Here is a 21845-nt window from a genome sequence, read left to right on the forward strand (position 1 = left end):
CTTTTTTCTTCTGTTTCGGCATTTTAGCAAAAATAATTAGCGTACCTCAGTAGCTAAAAACTAATTGCCTATGCGCTTTTATCAGAAATAACAAAACAAGGAAAAAACCATAAATCAACCGTCCAAGAGCTACCAGATGTCAGGGCATTTATTAATCCCATGTTTGGCTCTGGGACTAATTACCCTGGTTTAATTAGAGGAGATGAATCGAGGCTCCTCCTTGTTTGCAATATTCCAAAAAAGAAACGCGAAGAAAGGTTTCTAATAAAACTCATTTATTTGTTATAAAGAAAATAAAACACCTCACTAACTAAGAAAAGTTAATTGCTACATTTTTGAAAGTAATTCTTGCCGGCTATCTCAGCCGGACCTTGCTGGAAAGAGAACAAAGGGAAAAGTGAGTGAAGGAATGTGGGTGGATACGGAAACACGTAGCTTACTGATAAGAAGTTGGCAAGCTACGGAGAGTCTGACAGTCCAGAAATAATGAGCTCAGCTGGCAAATAAAATAACGCAGTGACATGTCTTCCGTGTAATAAGGAGCATCTCTGTTCTTCTGCACCAGTTGATCAATCATGGTCATCAGCTGGGCCACCTGAGCCTCTCGTTCTTCTCCTGCGGCCTTGTTTTTCAAAGCCAGGCACCGGTTCCCACAATGGTATGCCTGTTCCCTAAGACAGACATCTCCCTCAGATATCAGTTGCTCCAGAGACATTCCTTCCAGGTCGTCTTTCCAGGTGAACAAGAGGATCATGTAGTCCTTGGCCCTAAAGCTGAACATCTCTCTGATCAGCTGAGCCACTTCTTTCTCCTTCTCAGTGTAATAGCCAAGACGCATGATGTGCAGAATGACATGTGGACCCGGGGAGCAAAACTTCACACACTTGCTCACTTCGACAACAGTTTCTCTCATGGAGCAGCCAGTGTCAAAGATGCCAGGTGTATCGACCACTTGTGTTTCCTGTTGCACTTTTCCCATTTCCACTTTTGCCCACAAGGACGATCCTCTGCTCAGGTCCTACCAAACGGGGAAACAAGAAGGAGACGTGGTCAGCAGCGTAAGATCCCTCCATCATTTTTCCCACCCCACCCCCACCCTGCCAGCCCCCAGGGCTCAAGACTTTACCTCCGAAGTTTCCAGTCCTACCCAGAGGAGTCGCCCAGGACAGATCTGGCAGTTTCTGCATGAAAAGAGAAATTGAATCAGCCAAAGGAGAAGCTGCCTTGCTCAGAAGTGGCCAGGAAGTGTCCTCTCCCAGAACGAACAGGCAGGACCTGAAGGGGCCTTAAAAGAGGGTCGCCCCCTCCTCACTGCCCTTGAGGCAGTCATCGGATCCCTTCCCCCCTTTTTATGCAACCCTTCAAACTTTCGGATTCTGCACTTTGAGGGTTTCAGGAACAGTGGGCATTGATGCCCCAAATGGCTGGCAGTTCCCCGCAGCCAATGAGATGCTGGAGGGATCCTGTTCTCTGGGCCTTCAGCTGCAATTCCGGAATGACACCAAGTGCTCCCCAGACCCTCGTCCTCCAGGTTCCCCTCCCACCTGTCTCTTTGCTGGTAGGAATCCTTCCTGGGGGTTGAGAGGAAGCTCCGTGGTGGAGGCTCTTTTGGCTCCAACCCCTTCCATCCTGGGCAAGCAACGTCTGCTGGAAATGCTGATTGCACCCATGCATGCCTGCCCCCACCTGATGCTGCCTCCTGGGATACTTCCCTGCCCTTTGGCACTCCTGTCAGGTCTGCCATCTCCAACATATGCAGCTTTGCTGGCATTTTGCCATGAAATGTAGGGAGCGGAGAAGTCAGGGTGATAGGAGGGGGGAATGACAGGGTGTCAGGAACCAGTGGTGTCAATCCAGAACAGTCCAGCTAATCAAGGACAGTGTTTGGATGCAAAACTTGGATGCAAAACTACATTCAAGAGGCACCAAACCTCAAAGCCATTCTCAAAACATCTAACTCAAACACCATTGGACACTGATGAAATGGTCAGGGGTGACAGCATGGGAGATGTAAAAAATGCAGGCTTTGCTTGTGCTCTAACCAGTGATGGGATTCAACCAGTTCGCACCACTTCGGGAGAACCGGTTGTTAACTTTCTGAACAGTTTGGCAAACTGGTTGTTGGAAGAAATCATTAGGGCACAGAACCAGCTGTTAAATTACTTGAATCCCACCACTGGCTGTAACCACTTGACTTTAGTAAAACCAACCCCTTCAATTCAACCATGGAATCGAGGGTCTTTCTTTCCTAAATGCTCCAGTCGGGACAAGCCTGACAGTCTCTGTTCAAGACCTCAAGGGCCCATCCCTCCAGCAATCTTGCTGAATTCAAGCAACTCTGATGCTCCCTCATCCCAAGCATAGGTGACTTGGATCAGGCCTGGCTCCCCCTAGGAGTTTCCCCCGAGTAGCCTTGCCAGGTCCCACTCAGCCTTGGGACACTCTGATGTGCTTGTCCCATAAGTTGGGCTCAAACTACAGCTGGTTGACGTATCTCCCCCAATTCTCGAAAACAGTTCTCTGCAAAGTCTCCATCAGCTCAGAGACCTGCCTTTCCTGCTCGGCTCCTGCAGTCCTATGACTGAACCCACAGACGGATCAGGCCCCACAGAGCCTTGTTGTTGGACTAAGATGAGGAGGAGGAGCTGCTTTTGATTCTTGGGAGCCTAAAGATTTGGAGGATCGAGTAGAGACAGAGTGACATTCGCTCTTTGGTATTTTGGTGTGGTGAGTATTTTTTCTCTCGCTTTGACTTTTACATCTCCTATGTGAGACAAACAGGAAGGCAATTAAAAACAAGGGTTTGTGAACATCAACTAGGAGCCTGGTGGCGCAGCAGATTAAAGCACTGTTATTAACATTCAGCTGCCTGCAATTACTGCAAGTTCAAATCCCACCAGGCTCAAGGTTGACTCAGCCTTCTATCCTTTCTAAGGTAGGTAAAATGAGGACCCAGATTGTGGGGGCAATAAGATGACTTTGTATAAATATACAAAAGTATGAAGGCTATTGCTTAACACATTGTAAGCCGCCCTGAGTCTCCAGAGAAGGGCGGCATATAAATCAAATTAAAAAAAAAAAAAAAAGTTAAACACACAACCAAAAATCCCTGATCTCGACCCACATTGACAATGAACAACAGCAGTTCAATTGGGAAGGAGCCAATAAGAGCCTGGGTGGCGCAGCTGACTAAGTGCTGTTAAAGTAGCACCAGCTGCCTGCAAATACTGCAAGTTCAAATCTCCCCAGGCTCAAGGTTGACTCAGCCTTCCATTCTTTCGAGATAGGTAAAATGAGGATCCGGATTGTGGGGGCAATAAGCTGACTTTGTATAAAAAAGAACACCGCTTGGGGGGGCCCCGAAAGCCCTACTAAGCAGGTATATTCAAAAGTATGAAAGCTATTGCTTAATGCATTGTAAGCCGCCCTGAGTCTCCGGAGAAGGGCGGCATATAAATCGAACCAATAAAATAAAATAAAATAAAATAATAAAATAAAATAAAATAAAATAAAATAAAATAAAATAAAATAAAATAAAATAAAATAAAATAAAATAAAATAAAATAAAATAAAATAAAATAAAATAAAATAAAATAAAGGAACAAAAATCATCGGCCATACCATCACCCACCACACACGTGAATTCATTGGAACCTGGTATTCTACCAAAAGGGATGTGGTGGCTCAGTGGCTAAGATGCTGAGCTTGTCGATCGAAAGGTCAGCAGTTCAGCAGTTCGAATCCCTAGTGCTGCATAACAGGGTGAGCTCCCATTACTTGTCCCAGCTTCTGCCAACCTAGCAGTTCGAAAGCAGATAAAGAATGCCAGTGGAAAAATAGGGACCACCTTTGGTGGGAAGGGAACAGCGTTCTATGTGCCTTTGGCATTCAGTCATGCCGGTCACATGACCATGGAGACATCTTTGGACAGCGCTGGCTCTTCGGCTTTAAATGAGCCGAGGTGGCGCAGTGGTTAGAGTGCAGTACTGCAGCTACTTCAGCTGACTGCTAGTTCAGCAGTTCAGCAGATCAAATCTCACCGGCTCAAGGTTGACTCAGCCTTCCATCCTTCCGAGGTGGGTAAAATGAGGACCCAGATTGTTGGGGGCAAATTGCAATATGCAATATGCTAACTCTCTGTAAACTACTTAAGAGAGGGCTGTAAAGCACTATGAAGCGGTATATAAGTCTAACTAATAAATAAATAAAACAGAGATGAGCACCGCCCCCTAGAGTCGGGACCAACTAGTACATATGTGTGAGGGGAACCATTACCTTTTTATTCTACCAAAGGAACAATTCACAAGCATACGGATCTAGATCCATGATATGAATACATAAGAAACCAGACTATTCGAACGATCAATCAACAAGCGAACCAATCAGCTGCTCAGAATTTAAATATAGCTCCAAACGAACAACCAATCACATGACCTACTGACCTACTGACCCACAAGACATTGATAAGCTAAGAAAAATAGGACAAGAAAATCCTGCTGATGACGTTACCTAGCCTGGTAATGAAATGTTCAGAAATAAAATGGAAACAAGCTTGGAGAACAAACCCCATGTTAGGTGTTTTTTTTTTTTTAATTGAAAAAGTTTTCAATTACAAATTTTTCCCCCCTTTTTACCCCCCCTCCTCCCTAACCCCCCCTCCCCACCCCATCCCCCCTCCCCCTATGACTTCTGTGAAATAAAAACCTAATACATAACAGATTATATAATATTTTACCATCCCCTTACTCCCTCCTCCAAATACTGACCCTTACTCCTAGTGATATTATTAATATTATTACTTCCCCCTCTTGCCATACACTTCAAAATAACATTCCATTATAACACTATGTAATAACTTCTGATTTAACACAGTAATATTATTATAACTCCCAATTTATCGATAATCTGCCCTTTTTTTCTCCTCCCCCATACTTATGTCTGTATATTAATATAACATTTCAAAATAACCTTCCACTTTAAAACTATATAATAAATCCTACTTTAACATTTAATCTTTTGTGTATATTAATATGACATTTCAAAGCAGCCTTCCCCATATATTCTACTTTTACATTTGTTCTACACTATCCATTTCCTCCACTCCCATAAATATATCTCTTAAGCATCCCTTTTCTTAATCTGTATAATCAAATCACTAACCTATCTCCACCCACTTTCCTACAAAATTACCATACACATTCTTAATATCTTTGTTCTTCTGCCCATCCTACTAAAAAATATTCCCTTATATAAACAAAATCAATGACTTTAAACTTATAATCCATACAATATCTTCTTTAATATCTTTCCACTGGATTGCTGACTCCATCATCCGAATTAGGGTAACATAACATCCCAGTTGCAACAGAACCCATGTTAGGTGTTTTGTGCCAGCCATGGCAGTCTCTTCAAAGGCCACCAGATGGGGGCAAAGAGACACCTTTGATCCCACTGGTGGGACAAAGGGCTCCAGCCCCTGCAGCCCCATTGGGGAAAGTTAATGGCCCTCCGGCCCCCTCACACACCTTGTAAGGGAGGGGCCAGGGGCCCCTATAAGAACCCCTGCACAGGGGCTGCTCTCCCCTTTTTTTGCCCTTTTTACCCTTTCCCTTTTGCCTGCTCTTGTTCTAGTCTCCTATGGGACTGACCCATGGGCTCAATCCAGGCATGGATGCCTCCATGCCTGGGACCTTATTTTACTCTACTTTTACTTCTAAATAAAGACTTAATTTGATTGCATCCTTGCGTGCTGACCTTTTCTTGGAAGCGCCCTCAACGAACCATCATTCTTCGTGAGATCCCTCACAAAGTGGTAGCCGAGGATGGTTTGAGGCAACGCTTCCAAGCCAGCAGAAGCAAGATGCCAGGAGGTTCCAGCAAGAACCCCCAAGAGATGGATGGCAGGACTTCCCCGGTCATGACCAGGAGTCGCCAAGCAAGGTTGGCAGCCCTGCATCCAGTCCCTGATGAGAGCTTTGATCCAGAGGAGGGTACAGATGATCTCTATGCCCCCAGAGGACCCAGCAGAACACAAGGGACCCCTTCGCATGCTTCCTTGCAGCTGCAAGCCACAGAGGAAGGCATGGAAGACCAGCAGTCCACCCAGGACTGCCAGGACACCGGGGATGCGGCCAGGGACCAGGCCACCCCCAGTGTAGACCAGCTCACTGGTGAGGAATGCAGAGAGCTGCTACGATTGCTCCTAGCAACCCGAGGGACGCCAGGAGCCCAGCCACGTGGGACACCAGCGTAAGGGGCCTCTGGACACCGGGTAAGTCCTTCCCCAGCGCCCAGGAGGCTCCCCAACATGGCACCGGCCACCCTGGGGGACCCCGGGGCCCCGGAGCTTTTGGTGGGAAAATTCCAGCCAAATCGTGACCTGCAGCTTCCGGGGCCAACCGGAAGCAACATGGCGGCCCCCAGGCCACCTACTCCAGCGAGGCTTGGTAGGCCTCAGCTAGGCCACGAGGCCCAGCAATGGATGGCAGCCAGCCGAAGCAGCATGCAAACTTCTCGCCCCCCCCACAGGCAAGCTTCCAAGTCTGCCCAGCCGCTCCTGCTGCAGCAGGCATCAGGGCTGCAATCCAAGTCCTGGTCGCAGCCCTGGAGGCCACGATGACCGAGGCCTCAACCTTGGGGGCAGCCAGCCTCCCTCAACACCCCCAGGGGACCAGCGAGGGGGGGGCGTCCAGTCCGGAGCCCCCCAGCCAGGACCCAGGCCTCCAGAGAGCCCCCTGGGGGCTCCAGCCTTTCCAACACCCCCACCGAGGCAATGGAGGACTCACCTGGATGACTTCAGGGGGCCTCCAGCCGAGCCTCCCACCTCCCAAGATGGATGCCTCCTCCGGAGTCTTCAGGACCAGCAGTGGGCCCCTCCAGGCGATCCTCAGCATTTTCGGGCTTTTCCGGCCCCATCCTGCAGCCTTCGCCCCCTGGTAAGTGTTCCAGTACCAGGGAGGCTTCCAGAAGACTCTTCAGAGCCCCACAGGCCTGGGCCCAGGCCTGGCTCTGAAGCACAGAGGGAGAGGTCCGCCCCAGTCGGCTCCTGGGCTGGAATGAGATCTGAGCATGCTCAGCAGTTCGCACATGCTCAGTTGGCTCCACCTGAAAAAGAAAAGAATAATCAGAGAAAAATACCTACACCGGCCAGCAGAGGGATCCCTCTCCCATTTACTTCAATGGAACCAAAGCAAAGATACCTTGGACAGCAAAATATATCAGCATTTTCTGCCCCAGCTGTGTCTGTTCTCCCAAATAATTTCCAGAAATTACATCTGGCAGGGGAAAATTATAATATATGGAACAAAGAGATTCAGGTATGTCTCTTAAAAAAGGGGACCCTAGAAATGGTTTTAGACCCCCCACCTTTCCCTTGGGGACCTCAAGAAGAGTGGTACCACAGGAGAGCCTATACCACTCTACTGAGCTCACTGGATGCTAGATTGTACCCTAGCATTCCAGATGGGCTCACAGCTGGTGAAATTTGGGGGTTGTTATATAGCTTATTTAATAGTGATAGCTTGGGCTCCACCACAAGACTCACAACAGAGTTCTATAACACCAAGCTAAAATTTGGGGCTAGCATGGCTGAGCACCTGGGAAAGTTGAAGGCACTCAGGGCAGAACTGGTGCTCAGGGACTACCCCGTGACTGAGGCCAACATGATCGCTGTCATTCTGGCATCCCTGGACAAAAGTTGGGGCAATTTTATTGTCTCGCTAGAGGGAACCAGAAAGGGAGCCATGACTCTGTCCTACCTCACAGGGAGGCTCAATGAGGAAGACAGGAGGCATAGAGATACGGGAGAGTACACCAGGGCCACAACTCATCGCATCAACAGAAGGCACCAGAGTTCAGAGCAGGTTAATGCTCTACCCAAGTGTTTCATCTGTGGCTCTGAGGAGCATCTGAAGGACTGCCCCCATTACCAGCAAGGACCTAAGCATGGCTCCAATCAAGGAAGGGGCAGGGGGCAGAGAAGGGGGCCTGGCGGGGGCAAAGGTGGTGCTAAGGGCAATTTTGTGAATACTAGCTATTTCACCCCCGCCACAAAGGCTGATGGCCCTACTGGCCTCTGGTTACTGGACTCTGGGGCTTCATCTCACATTGCTAACTTGAGGCAAGGCTTTAAGAGGTTAAGGAGAATTAACTCCTCTGTTAAGGTTGCAAATGGTAACAATGCTTTGGTTGATGGGGAGGGCACTGTCTCTGTACCAGGGCTGAGCAATGTCGAAGGTGTATTACATGCTCCCTCTATAGCCAATAACCTGTTAAGCATAACCAAGCTATGTGATGATGGCAGGGTGGAGGTATTGTTTCGCAAAGGGGGAGGTCATGTCACTCGAGACAAAAGGGTCATTGGGAATGTTACCATTATAAATGGTTTGCCATATTTCTCCCCCGAGTACCCAGCCACAGGAGACAGCTCACAGGGTGCCACCCCAGAAGGGGCCTGCGCGCAGAGAGAGAGAAAGGCTCCACAGCCAGCTCCCAGGCTGTCAAAGATGCAGAAGACTGAGGCAGTTGTGCCCACGTCGCCTCAACCAGTACCACGGCCCTCCAAGGCCAATGTGGGCAAGAAACCCGAGCCTCAGCAGGCACCTAAGGCAGGTAAGCCCAAAGAAGGGCCTAAGGTGCCAGCACCGCCCAAGGCAACCAGAGCCAAGGGGGTGTCAGTGGGAAAGCCGCTGCATACTAAATGTGCCCACCTCTTACATCGGAGGTTAGGCCATGCGAGCTTCCCAGTGGTTAAAAAGATTGGGGAATTCGCTGAGGGGATTCATCTCCAGGATTGTGAGGTGTTTCTGGACTGTGCCATCTGTAAAAGGGCAAAGAGGAAGGCCGCCCCAATACCTAAGGTGTCACTGCGTAAAACTCAATACCCATATCAATTAATACATGTTGATTTGGTTGGGCCATTTACACCGTCCCTAGGAAAAAGGCAGTATTTCCTCACTGCCGTCGATGATTTCTCGAGGTATGGCCATGTGTATACCCTCACAGAAAAGTCTGAAGCCTTTGATGCCATAAAATCATTGTACAACTATGTGGAAACTCAGTACAAGACAAAGATCGTGCAGCTGCAGAGCGACTGTGGGGCTGAGTTCATGTCCCGAAAATTCCAGGACTGGATGAGGCACAAGGGCATACACCAAGAAAAAAATTGAGGAATTGTTGGCCAAATGTAAAATGGCGGAGTCTAACCCAACGCGTAGCCCCATGCAAAGTGATTACTACGGCCACAATCACAAAGACAGCCCTGACTTCACAGACAACAAATTATATAGATCTGTGATTGGCTCCTTGCTATACATTAGCAATTGGGGCAGGCCTGACATAGCTTTAGCTGTAAATCTATTGTCCAGGCACGTGGAAAACCCAAAGGAATTCCACTGGAATGCTGTCAAGAGGGTACTTAGGTACCTCAGGGGCACGGCTGATGCCCTCCTTATGCTGGAGCCAGAGAAGGGGAAGCCAGCCCAGCTCTCCGCTTACTCGGACGCAGACTGGGCTGGTGACACCAAGAGTAGATGGAGCACCTCTGGTTTCCTCATACTGCTAAATGGCTGTCCTATCCATTGGCATGTTAGGCAGCAAAAATTTGTTTCTTGCTCCACGGCTGAGGCAGAATATGCCAGCCTATCGGACACTGCAAATGACTTAATTTGGTTCAATGCTCTGGTAACGAGCATCTGGGCACCTCCTACTCTGCCCATCCAAATTCAGGAAGATAACACGGCCGCAATTGGGATCTCCGGGGCATATGCGGTGGGCTCTAGGTCTTGCCACATAGACATCCGCTACAAGAATGTCAGACAGCTTGCCAGAATGGGGTTTGTACAAATCAAACATTGTAACACTACCGACCAGTTAGCTGACCTGTTTACAAAACCTGTGCCCATTGACCAACACAACCTTCTGTGTAAGAATTTGTGTTTGGTCCTGTAAACGATGCAGCTGTATGTCCATGACACCTGCTCGCCCTCTCACACACATTCACCGTCACCTGTCATTGGCTGGCAAGAAGGGGAATTGTTAGGTGTTTTGTGCCAGCCATGGCAGTCTCTTCAAAGGCCACCAGATGGGGGCAAAGAGACACCTTTGATCCCACTGGTGGGTCAAGGGGCTCCAGCCCCTGCAGCCCCATTGGGGAAAGTTAATGGCCCTCCGGCCCCCTCACACACCTTGTAAGGGAGGGGCCAGGGGCCCCTATAAGAACCCCTGCACAGGGGCTGCTCTCCCCTTTTTTTGCCCTTTTTACCCTTTCCCTTTTGCCTGCTCTTGTTCTAGTCTCCTATGGGACTGACCCATGGGCTCAATCCAGGCATGGATGCCTCCATGCCTGGGACCTTATTTTACTCTACTTTTACTTCTAAATAAAGACTTAATTTGATTGCATCCTTGCGTGCTGACCTTTTCTTGGAAGCGCCCTCAACGAACCATCATTCTTCGTGAGATCCCTCACACCCCAGCCAACATCTCATATGTCTCCAGCTCCCAGAATGAACTTCCAGGGACTCCTTCACACAAGCCAGATCATGAAGCTCCCCAATTACACCTACACACCCCAACTGCATTTTTGAATCCCACCATCAAATCAAATCGGGTCAAATTATTCACCAGAGCACCAGAGGCAGGGGCGGAATGCTACTGGTTCACTCTGGTTCGGGTGAAATGATAGTGATAAAAACTATCAGTTCGGGCAAATTGGTAGTTAAAAAAAAAAAAAAGCTACCGGATTGGGCAAACCGGTAGTTAAAAATGCTGCTGTTTCGCCGGACTGGTATTTATGACAATCAGCTGTGCAGTGGGGTTTAGCTTTGCTAGAAAGCAGGAAATCCTGCTTTCTAGCAAAGCTAAATCGCACACCACAACTGATCCCTCCCTCCTCGCTTCTACTTACCTTCCCAAGCCTCCTTTTGGCACGCAGTGCACATGCGCAGCCAGTGAACTGGTAGCAAACTGGTTCAGATTTCACCACTGACCAGAGGGCAGAGCAAGAAACAATGGCTGGGAATTAATCCAAAAGAGAAGCAACCTGGAATTAGGGAGAAGCAGGACAAAGCAGGGATTCTAAGAATCTCTCTTTTATAGTCGGAATGTGGGAAGCAGTACCAGAGGTTCCAAACACTGTAGGAGATGCCAGGGAATTCTCTGTGCTCTCCTCCTCACATTCACCCAGAAGAGAATTACCTGTTCAGTCTTCTCTGCAGGATAGATGCAAGTGGTCTCCTCACTCCATCGACTGATCTCAAGATGTGTCACAGCAGCACATCGGAATTGGTACTGAGTATTGAGGTGCACATTTTCTAGGATGAATTCATTCTTAGAATCTTCTACATGGAGACTTTTCCAGTTCTCCTCTCCTGCAGCCCGATATGCCACTTGGTACCCAGAGATTGAAGCCATCGCTTTGGCCATTGGATTAATAGTGATCAGGAAACTATTTGGTTTGACAGGCTGAACCTTAAGAGAGGGAGGACTTCTAATAGCAGCTTCCAGCTCCTGACATTCCTTGAGGACCTCCATGGTCAAGGTTAAACTTTTGGTCTCCACCATCTTTAATGAGTCAAAGAAATCCTTCATGCTCTCGGTGCTCATTTTCCAGAACATTTCAGCAACCGCATTATGGCTTCCTCCATTTTGGGGGGGAGCAAAGAGAGCTGAATGGTTGAATCTGAAATGCAGAGGGATTCCTGACTCATCCTGAGCACACGGCAGATCAGCCTCCTTGAGGGCCTCCAGGACAGATGGGGTCCCCCAATCTGCAAAGGTGATCAGGAGTTGGATGTTATCCTTCACATCTTTTCCCAAGATGGAGAGCATGAAATCAAAGACGCATTTCTGGGCATGAGTTGAATGGGCAAGGAAGGTCTGGGCCACCAAGCAGATGGCATCCATGTGGTCAATGCCCCCTGAGGTGGAGAAAAACTCCAGGAGCTGCTTCTCCACCAGTTTGTCTTCTTCTGTGTCTCTCGTGCCTCCAAATCCTGGAGTGTCAATGATTGTGAGAGAATAGGGAATTTGGAAGCCCTTCTGATGGTTCACCACGTAGGCTGTGACTTCAGACGTCCTGCTTCCAGCTTCGCTTCTCTCGGTGGTTTCATGAATGAATTTGAATCTGAAATTATCTTCCCACTGGACACCCAGGATATAATTCATCATCCCGTTGATCAGAGTGGTTTTCCCACATCCTGTTGTTCCCATCACCAGGATCACTTTATTGGGCACTTCCAGGTTCTCCTTTCCAAGCTGGTACATGAGACAGGAGGTGGAGGCATCTGAGGGGACTTTCTCCAGAGGAAGGGTGAACACTAATGGCTGGCTGTCCTCCACCAGGGAGCTTTCCTGAAGGAACTGGAGGGCTACATTGCCTGCATCTTCTTCCTCTTCCAGTGATGTGCAGACCTCTACCTCCTCACTGGGGACACCCAGGGCTCCATTATCACACATGGCCAACACTCGTATTCTATACACCGTCTGGGGCTTCAGACTTTCGATGGGGTAAAACTCTGTTTTTCTCCCTGTCCTTTTTTCACTCCACTGGTCCTTTCCAACTCCTGCCTCTGTTATTCTGTACTCCACCTTGTACTCGTTGACCAAAACTCCTGAGGCAACAATGGTGGGACTCATCCAGGCCATGGAGATGACAGAAGATGCTGCAGTGACCATTCTTAATTCCTCAGGAGGGCTGGTGGGAAGGGTCTTTATGGGTGGACTCAGGTCACTGGATTTACTAAACCCAAGCTTGCAACAAGCAGTGTACTGGAACTGGTACTCTGTGTTTGGAGGCAGATCTTTCAGCAGGAACATCTCCCTGATGTCCTCTGTCCTCACGGTCTTCCAGTTTTCGTCCCCTGCAAACTTGTACTCTACCAGATAGCTGGAGATTGTAGCCTTTCCATATTCAGCTGGCTGAAACTTCAGTTGAATGCTGTCGTGTCTCAGTTCACTGATCAGGAAAGGGAGAGGTTTTGAGGGCAACTCAAAGTTCTTGCTGACCTGATATCCATCTTCATAAAGGTATATTGAGGTTCCTGGGGTGTCTACATCTGGTTTTGAGGCCACAACAAAGCGGACCTTCTCATTGGATTGGCTGATACTGAAAAAGTCTTTGATGGATTTGGCAGCTTGGCGAGCATTGCGGGTCCTCTTCTCGTCTTCAAACCAGGCCGTGGCTTTCTTCACCTCAGGACTGGATCTTGTGGACTTAGTTGATTCTTGCAAGAATTGTTCCTGAAGCTCTTCCGGGTGGCTCCGCAGGACTTTGCTGACGTCCCTTCTTGGGCGTCCGATCCCCGGTCTCGTAAAAGCCCCAGAACAGCCGAAAAACAGCTGTCTGGGGCTTGAAAACCCTCTCCCCGGGCAAAGGGGAGAGAGAAGAGCTGGCAGGCGGAGGTAGAGCCCCCCAAGTGCCTTAGGAGAAATCCTGGGGCGCGAAGGGCGAGGGCTCCCTAAAAGCCTGCCAATCTACTCCGGACCTGCGAAGACTCCGCTAATTAGCAGGCTAGAAGCCACGACCATTTCTGCTGACAACAAATGAGGGATCTTTAACATCTTTAATTGCTGCAGGCAGAACAAGCCAGGAGAAGTCAGACTGCAAGTATTCACACTTAACTCCAAAAGCTTATTGCCTCCTTCGGAAGTAACAAGTTAGCAATTTGCATCAAAATGGCGATTGAAACCTGAAAGGGAGGGGCGGAGAAAGGGAAAGTTACAGAAAGTTTCATTTCCCTGGCAGCCTCTTGCCTGGAAAGAATTGCTGTGCGGAGAGAAGGAGGATTTTAAACGTTAATTTATGATTGGGAAAATTCTTGGACTTTGATGAACTTTTCTTTTTGGCTTCTGAATAAAATATAATGATTAACTTAAACTGAAAATGGCCTCAAAATCTGTAAAGACTGTTCCTATTAAAGGAACTGGGAGTGCTGGAAGCTCCCCAGCTCATACCCCTAGATTGCAAGCCTCTGCCCCTCTAACAGACCCACAGACTTTAACGTTTGAGATGATACAAGAAGCCCTACAAGCTACACAAAATAAAATTGCTACTGTGATTAATGAAAAAATTAATGAAACTAATCAAAAAATACAGGCTGTTTCAGATGAGATTTTAATTCGGAACCAGCAGATTAGAGAGGATATTCTATTGGCATTTAAATGTTTGGCAGGTGACATTGAAATGGTGGATGATAAAGTTGAAGAAATTAAGCAATCTACAGAAATTTTGGACAAAAAATTAGGAGAGACTCACAGCAAACTTGAGAGAGCTGAAGATGATGTAATAATGTTACAATACCGAGATATGGAATTTGCTTTAAGATTTAGAGGGGTGAAGGAGAATAAACAAGAGAACTTGAAAGAAATGATGTCAGAGGCATTGGCACAGTTGCTGGGGGAGACGAAAACTGAGCTGGGCTGGCAGATTGACAAGGTATATCGTGTCAATTCTTGGGTGGCTAGACAGAAACGCTTACCAAGAGACATTGTAATATATTTTACTACAAGGAGAGTACGCAATGAAATTTTACAGGCTACTTTTAAAAACAAGCTTCAGGTTGAAGGCCAGGAGGTGATGACAATGAAAGAAATCCCCCCCAAGATGCTGAGAGCGAGAAGGGAGTATGCTTTTCTGGTGGATGAGCTGAAAAAACGTCAATTACAGTACAGATGGGAGGTCCCAGCCGGTTTAGTGGTGACGTATTCTGGAGAGAGATATCGGCTTAATACAATATGGAAAGCAAGAGATTTTTATATCAACGTATTAAAGGCTGGGACACCCAAATCACCAGAAGGAAAAAGAAAGAAGGAAGTACTGGAAGGAGAGAGAGAAGAGCTACTGACAGTGGTTCAGGGAGGAGTTTTGACTGGCCAAGAAGAATCACTACAAATTCAGATGGCTGTTCAAGATGTGGAGTTAATTGATATTTTTGAAGAACCGAAGGATCAAAGACAGACCAGAGCAGCAACAGCTAAGCGTAAGGAAGAATTAAGACAGCAACAACAACAACAACAACTGCAGATAGCAACCCAAGAAACTACCAGAACAGAAGCTGTGGGGGGAGCAAGACCTAAAGGTCAAATGAGGCAAGACCATCAAAAATTGCTCCAGACGCTTCAGAGGCCCAGAGATGGGAACTAGATTTTTGACTTGGAATGTCAACGGTTTGAATTCTCCACAGAAGAGAAGGAAAATATTTCACTAACTTAAACAATTTAAGAATGATGTAATTTGTTTACAAGAGACTCATATTAGGATACAAGATCAAAAATATTTGACAAATGCAAGATTAGGTATACATTATGTTGCAGCAGCATCAGAGAAGAAAAATGGTATAGTTATATACGTGAAAAGAGACTTAATTGCAAAATTAGTTGAAGCGGATGATCAAGGAAGATTTTTAGCGATTGAACTTTTAATAAAAGGAGAAAAAACGCTTGTAATTGGAGTATATGCCCCAAACCAACAACAAGAAAAATTTTATAATTTACTACACTCAAAGTTGACACAATGGAGATATAAAACTTGTATCCTATTGGGAGATTGGAATGGTGTTTTGGACGTAAAAAAAGATAAGAAGGGATCTAAACAAAATGTTTTAACAAGAGCAAAATTGTCCAAATCGTTCTGGGAGATGATGGACGACTGGGAGTTGAGGGACATTTGGCGTGAAAGAAACCCAGAAGAAAAAGATTTTACTTTTTTTTCGGATAGACATCAATCTTTTTCAAGGATTGATTTTATATTAATTACTAATGATTTATTATCTAGGGTGAAGAACACGAAGATCTGTTCAAGAACATTGACAGACCATAGTCCAGTCTGGATGGAATTGGAGTATGGGAAAGGGCCTAGGAGGTCCTGGAGGTTAAATGATAATCTGTTTAGATATGAAGAAAATGTAAAAGAGTGTAAAAAATTTATGAAAGAGTTTTTTGTTATGAATATGCAAAAGGGTACATCTATGGAAATGGTATGGGATGCAAGTAAAGCCTACATGCGAGGAATTTTGATATATTTGAATAATAAACATAGAAAGAAACAGGAGGCAAAAAGAAAAGAATTAGAAGAGGAGATTAATAAACAGGAACGGGCTTTAATAGCCAACCCAACAGATAAGAAAATTAAAGAGGCAATTAATTTACTGAAGGGTCAGTTTAATATGTTAATAGCAGATCAAGTGGCAACCAACTTACAATATGCAAAACATAATACTTTTTGTAATGCCAATAAACCAGGTAGGTGGTTGGCATATTTGCTAAGGAAAAAGCAGAAAGCAAGGATGTGGAAATTGGGATCGTAGAAAACACCCAGGAGCATAGAAGAGTCCAAAGGCAGATGCATGAATAAATGTGATAAATGTATTTATTCATATAACAAAACATATTAACTATATACAAAGGCTGTCTTAATATCCATTAGGGTAGGGGGCACACAGCGTGTGTGACTACCCCTATCAACGATCATGTCTCATGGAGAACAAACGTAAAAGAGAGCATGGTGGAAAGGTTAGAGGGGGTTTTATACTCAGTGTAAGCCCCTCCTCTCCACATAGGGGTGGGGGCACTTCCTGCCTCCACTAGTGTCTGTATGATATATGTGCCAATGGCTTGCAAATACTTGACAGTTCCCCTCCTTGCGAGCCGATGGCATGCAAACATACAAATGCAATGCACAACAGATTTTACCCTGTGAGACATAACTTTTTACACAGATCTTTGTGCCTATCTGCTGGTAGAGGTTTTGTGAAAATATCAGCTGTTTGATATTTGGTCTGACAATGTGATAAAGATATAAATCCCATCTCTACTAGTTGCCTAACATTTTGATAGCGGATATCAATATGTCTGGACCTTTTTCCCACCGCATATGCTTTGGCAATGCCTATGGCCCCGGTGTTGTCTTCTATAATTTGGATGGGCAAAGTCGGTGGTGTCCAGATGCTAGAAATTAAGGCATCAAACCATATCAGATCGTTCCCTGCCTCTGATAAGCATGCATATTCGGCCTCAGCGGTGGAGCACGAAACAAATTTCTGTTGCCCCACATGCCAATGGATGGGTGCCTCATTTAATAGTACCAAGAAGCCCGAAGTACTCCTACGTGTCTTGGTATCTCCGGCCCAGTCCGCATCTGCGAAGCATTTTAATTGGGCCTTGTCTCTATTCTCAGGTTCCAAGCGAAGCACGTAATCTGCTGTGGTCTTGAGATACCTTAATAGCTTTTTAATGGCTAACCAGTGGAACTGGGTAGGATGTTCCACTTGTCTAGATAGCAGGTTTACGGCCAGGGCAATATCTGGACGGCTCCAGTTACTTATATATAGTAATGAGCCAATCACTGACCTAAATAGAGTATTATTTTGGAACTCTGGGCTATCCTTGTGTGCCAATCCATAATAGTCGGTCTGCATTGGGATAGCCGTTGGCTTGCTATCTTCCATTTTACATTTCACCAAGAGTTCCTCTATCTTTTCCTTTTGTGAGAGAGCAAAACCTTTTGGTGTAGTGATGATTTGTACGCCTAGGTACTTGTCCACATATCCTAAAGACTTTAGAGTGAACTTTTTTTGTAGGGTCCTGGCAAATATAATACTTCCCCCCTTGTCAGGCCCTATATATAAAAGATCATCGACATACACTAGGAGTTTCTCCAGCCCCCCTTTGGTATCCCTTGTGAAGGTACATTTATCAGCTGGAGATGGATGGAAACCCAGTGATTTGAGAGTTTTAGTCAGGCATTTGTACCACAGTCTGCCTGATTGTTTGAGGCCGTACAAACTTTTCTTCAGAAGCCAGGTGTGGCCTTCCTGCCGTTGAAATCCGGGGGCACCTCTGACGTAAATTTCTTGTTTTAGATGTGCGTGTAAATAAGCAGTTTGCACATCAAATTGAAAAATGTGTTCCCCATGTGCTGCTGCGGTGACCAAAGCAGCCCTCACACTTTCCGCTCTCACGGTGGGGGAGTATGTTTCATCAAAGTCCTGCAAGTAGCGCTGTGCGTAGCCTTGTGCTACCAGCCGGGCCTTATAGAGGAGTTTGTTGTTGGGCATTGGCTTGACCTTGTAGACCCAACGGGTGCCAATTGCTTTCCTCTTTTTGGGGACTTCCATGGGGATGAAGACTTTCAATTTTTTGAGACTGTCCATTTCCCGCTCCATTGCCACCCTCCACCTGCGCTGTTCTTCCTCGGGAAGCTGAAGGACATCTGAGTACGTTTTAGGAGCCATGGTAACGCTGTTGACCGAGGCAACACAGCCAATGTCCAATCTTTTGGGTGGCACCCCTTTATTGGAGCGTTTTGATCGTCTGGGAAATTGCCACTCACCATCATCATTGTCATCCGGAGCATCGGTGTCAGAATTGGAGCTGCCGGAAGTATCTTTCCAATCAAAATGGGGCGGGCCTCTGTCCCAGGCGCTGCGAAGATATGATCGTTTAGGTGAGGCAGGAGGTGTGAAGTCACCCAGGGATTCCTTGTCTGAATCGTCAGAGTCAGGTAGGGATTCATCACCATCTGGATCTTCACTGGTCAGTTGCTTGGAGTTTGTTGGTTCATCCTCTTCAGATGGTGCTGCTTGTTCAGTGTCGCTTCTAATAGGGGAATAACCGGGTTCATTGGAATGAATTTTTGACCAATTTGACCCCTCCTCAAAGGAAGCTGATCTAGAGACAATGACAAGGTTATTTTTGTCTACAAACCTAGAGGCCTTGCTGCCGGTTGCATAACCTATAAATCTGAGCCTCCTTGATGCCTTGCCCCCCTTTCTTCTGAGGTGCTTGGGAATATGGACCCAGGCATAGGAACCAAAAATTCTCAAGTGTGAGAGACTAGGTTTCCTTCCATGGACCAGGAAGTATGGGGTTTGGTTAATGGCACTACTCCACGTCCTGTTGACTAGATAATTAGCCATTTTGACCGCTTCTGCCCAAAAAACTTGGCTCATGTCAGCATCTGCAAGTAGGCAGTTCATGACATTCTGCAGCACTCCATTTCTCCTTTCTGAAATACCATTCTCGGACGGAGTTCGAGGGGATGATTTAAAATGGAGGATACCTCTCTCCTTCATCCACTTTTCAAAAATCTTGGATGTAAACTCAGTCCCCCTATCACTCTGCACCTGAGCGATGCACACCTTGTGTTGCGTTTGGATCTGGTTGTAAAGATATTTGAAGTTGGTAAAGACTTCAGTTTTGTCCTTTAAAATAAATACATGGCCATAACGAGAGTAATCATCTACTACCGTTAAAAAATAACGCCCCCTGCCAAGGGAGGGTCTAAAAGGACCAACCAAATCCATGTGTACCAGCTGATAAGGGTACCTTGCACGACGGGAAGAGACCTTAGGTATAGCAGCAGTTTTAGATTTTGCTGCCTTACAGATGGCACATTCCAAATAGGTATTACAATTCTTTATCTTAAGCCCATCAGAAAAATCTTGCATTTTCTTAATAACCGGGAAGCTGGCATGGCCAAGCCTGCGGTGTAATATATGAGCACAATCCAAATGTAAAGGTTTACCCATGCATACTTTGTCAACCTTATGTATCTTACCATTACAAGCTTTGGTCTGTTCAGTAATGAGAGTAGGCACTGGATTAAAGGTCACCTTAGAGTTCCTCAGGGTTGGCTGAGGAGTTGTGACCTTAATGGGCTCAGCCTTAATGGCTTTGGATGTCCCAGGAGCTGGTTTAAAAGCTTCATTGGTTTTAGGTCCAGGGTCCTTGAGTTTGGACAACCTGGGGGCTGGCACAGAAGCTTTCTGCTCTATCTGGGCGTTAGCTCCCTGAGCCCTCTTGTTAGGTTTCTTGTGCCTTTTGACCTGTGCTTTTGGGGAAAAATAAGGCAAATTGTTGATTTTTACAATATCGCCAACAACACTCCCATTTTCGGAAACATAACCTCCACCCTTCTCAAAAACCAGTTTTACATTTTTATCCTCAGTCAATTTTAAGATGCTTAAAAGGTTGTTCTTGATTGAGGGAACATACAGTGCCCCAGTGACATCTCCTATACCAGGCACATTGATCACGCCTTCCCCAGTTACCTCTGCCTTGTCCCCAGTGGCAACTTTTACTGAGGACTTGAGTGGGTGTAAAACCTTAAATTGTTGGTTTGTGTTGGCTATATGCGTTGATGCACCTGAATCAAGAAGCCACAGCCCCTCAGCATCCTTTACCTGGGAGGTGTGATTGTCACTAGTGACACTACAGTATTGGTATCCTTTATGACCACCTCCCCCTCTTCCACGGCCTCTTTTATTTTTACTGTGCTTAAGTCCAGCCGTGTTGGCCCTAGAGCGAGGGCACTCCCTTTTAAAGTGACCTTGTATGCCACAGTCAAAGCAGGTGGGAAGGGTATTAATCCTTTCACTTGTGTCCTGGCGCCTCCTCTGAGGCCTAGGCCTGTGATATGCCTCCTTCATTTCTTGTTGTTCCTCATCTCTGCGTCTTAAATCTTCCTCAATAAAGCGGCCAGAAAAGTATTCTATATTTCTTTGTTCCCTAGAAACCCCTTCTAGAGAAATAATAAAGGGACTCCAGGATTTGTCTAGGGAGTTCAACATCACACTAATTAAAGTGGATTCAGAAACAGGCTCCCCCCTCTGTATAAGCTCATCCCTCATGGCTTTAAGCGTTGCCAAATGTTCCCCCATTTTGACACCAGGTCTGAGTTTATAGTTGTGGAACATTCTTGACAATCTGCTGGTTGCAGCCATATTGTCACTATGGAACAAATTATATAGGGCAGTCCAAACTTCCTGAGCTGTGAGGCCATCTGAAAGACTGGCATACAGAGCTGTGTCTATAGAACTTAACAGGGTTGTGTAAGCTCTTTTATGCAGGAACTCAATTTCAGGGCTCCAAGGTAAAGGGGGTGGTCTTTTGATCATGTCCAGAGTATTTTCTCTTAAGAGAATTATCTGAATCTCTTTACACCATTTTTTAAAATTCTGACCACTTAAATGTAATTTTTCAAAATTATATGGCAAAGTTACAAAATTATTGCCATTAAACTGCATGGGGAGTTGTTCAAATGGCTGAAAAGAGCCTGTTGTGAATGGCATTGGGATCCCTAAGCCTGGGATCGATTGCTTAGGTCTGGCTCCTTTTTGTAGTCCTTCTGTAGTTTGAAGCAACCGGGCACGTGCAGGAAATGGAGCATGCTCCAAAGCCTTTTCTTGTTGGAGCTCCGATCTCCCTCTCTGAGCTCTGAAGTCAGGTCTGGCTGGAGCCTCAGAATAGGCCCGGACATCAGCGATGTGGTGGGGAAGCCTTGGAGGAGTGGGAAGAAGGCCTGGAGATCTTTCTGGAGACTGGAGGCCCATCAGATGAGGTCCATGGGCTGGGTAGGCCTGGAAATGTCTCTGGATCTCCTCTTCTCCATCAGAGGAGCAGGATTGCAGCTCCGGGTCATCCCAGCAGGGCCGGAAAGGTGCGGAGGCCTCAGCCTGGGCCTCCCTGGAGCATTCAGTGAATGGTGAGCGCCTCTGCAGTGGGGGGTGGGAGGCTGCAGGTCCATCTGGGTTCCTCCGGGGGTGGGAGGTTGGGTTTGGGGCCCTCCTTGAGTGGGCAGCTGGGTCTGGGGCCTCGGGGGGGCCAGTGGGTGGTTGCTCCATTAGTTGCAGGGCAGCGACCAGGGCCTCTATGGCCTCTTTGATGTTGGCCATGGCAGGCGGGGCCTGGCAAGGGCCTTGTGGGCTCGGAGTGGTCCTCTGGGCCGCTGGAAGGCTGAACTGACTGGCTGGCGTTGTAGGCCTGGGCTGTGGAGCTGGGGAGGGCCTGGCTCGTGGTTCTGGCAAAGTGCCCAGGGGAGCAGCCATCTTGGAGGAAGTTGTCTCCGGAAG

General features: G+C 46.8%; 1 pseudogene; it reads right to left on the reverse strand.

Annotated features, from left to right (window-relative positions):
* Positions 1-307: 307 nt before the first annotated feature.
* LOC139317539 (GTPase IMAP family member 9-like) lies at positions 308-1187 on the reverse strand (annotated as a pseudogene).
* Between the last annotated feature and the right edge of the window lie 20658 nt (positions 1188-21845).

Source organism: Pituophis catenifer, unplaced genomic scaffold (assembly GCF_029215685.1).
Source record: "Pituophis catenifer annectens isolate HBS135680 unplaced genomic scaffold, rPitCat1.0.hap2 SCAF_5, whole genome shotgun sequence".
NCBI classification, from domain to species: Eukaryota; Metazoa; Chordata; class Lepidosauria; order Squamata; family Colubridae; genus Pituophis; species Pituophis catenifer.